Raw genomic sequence first — 1,863 nt, forward strand, 5'->3', positions numbered from 1 at the left:
CACTCATCTGGGACGGAAGCCGCGGAGGCTCAGGACGGACCAATAAGCGTTGCAGTAATTCCGCTGTGCCGCCGTTAGAGGGCGTTGAGTCTGAAATACAAACACTGGTTTAGTGAGTGTGTGAACATTTTGATTCATAAAACATCTATTTATCTACTGTTCTTTAAGAAACGTTTATTTTAAATGTTTGTTTTCTTTCTAAAATCTTATATTTATACACTGCCGCTCAAAAAATGTTTTAATGGTTTCAAAAGACGTTTCTTATGCTCATCAAGACTGCATTTATTTGATCAAAAATACAGGAAAACATTTAATATTGTGAAATATTATTTAAAATTTTAAAATAACTGTTTTTATATGAATATATTTTTAAATGTAATTTATTTCTGTGATCAAAGCTGAATTTTTCAGCAGTATTCAGTGTCACGTGATCCTTCAGAAATCATTCTAATATACTGATTTATTTTTAGTGTTGGAAACATTTTTTTAACCTGTGATAGTTTTTTTAGGATTCTTTGATTAATAAAAGGTTAAAAAGAACCGCATTTATTTAAAATAGAAAGGTTTTCTAACACTATGCAGTACTGTTCAAAAGCTTGGGGTCAGTAAATGTTTATTCTTTCTTTTTTTGAAAGAAATTAATACTTTTATTTAGCAAGAATGTGTTAAATTACTAAAAAGTGATAGCATTGATTTACTTTGTTAGAAAAGATTTATATTTTGAATAAATGCTGCTCTTTTTAACTTGTTATTCATCAAATAATGCTAAAAAAATCACAGGTTGCAAAAAACAACAACACTGATAATTCTAATAATAAATCAGAATATTAGAATGATTTTTGAAGGATCATGTGACACTAAAGACTGAAGTAATGGCTGATGATAATTCAGCTTTGCATCACAGGAATAAGTTATATTTTAAAAATTAATATAGAACACCATTATTTTAAACTGTAATAATATTTTATAGTATTACATTTTTATCTAAGTAAATGCAGCCTTGATGAGCATATAAGAATTTTTTTTAAAAACACTAAAAATCTTACTGATCCCAAACTGTTGAGCATCAGTGTGTGTGATCGTAAGGTTTAATGTGTGAATTGAATGTATGAATTTGTTAATGATTTATTGATTGTTTGTTGAATAACTGTTGACACGGATGCTGTTACGCAAGAAAAATATTAGACTTTGCCTGACTAAGACAGTAATCCGGACTGTGAATCCTTCATTATCACCAACCCAAAGGTGTAACCAACACCAGAGCGACACTTAACCTTCAACACACACACACACACACACACACACACACACACACACACACACACACACACACACACACACACACACTCTTATATTGTGCTTTGTGCAGTCAGACTGATGTGACACCCTGCATTGTAAAGCTGAGATTTGTTTTGATCATTTTCTCAAAATTAATGACATCATTCTGTTCTGTGAATTCATGAAAAGGAAGCTCTATTTTTAACGTGACCCATACATCCCACAAAACAATACAGTTCTCACTATTCTTCAAAACAACCTTAAAATACTGGCAGAGAACATGTAAACAAGGCACTGAGTTCACAGATTTCACACACTTATGTTTACAGTCAGAAACTATAGGAATTCTGTCAGGAACTGTTATCTAATGGGACGGATTCTAATGCAACACACCCTACACCCTACACTACACACTACACACTTATACACTACACACTACACACTTATACACTACACACTACACACTTACACACTACACACTACACACTACACACTACACACTGCACACTACACACTTACACACTACACACTACACACTGCACACTTAAACACTACACACTACACACTACACACTACACACTTACA

The sequence above is a fragment of the Garra rufa genome, chromosome 11, assembly GCF_049309525.1.
Source record: "Garra rufa chromosome 11, GarRuf1.0, whole genome shotgun sequence".
In the NCBI taxonomy this organism is placed as follows: domain Eukaryota; kingdom Metazoa; phylum Chordata; class Actinopteri; order Cypriniformes; family Cyprinidae; genus Garra; species Garra rufa.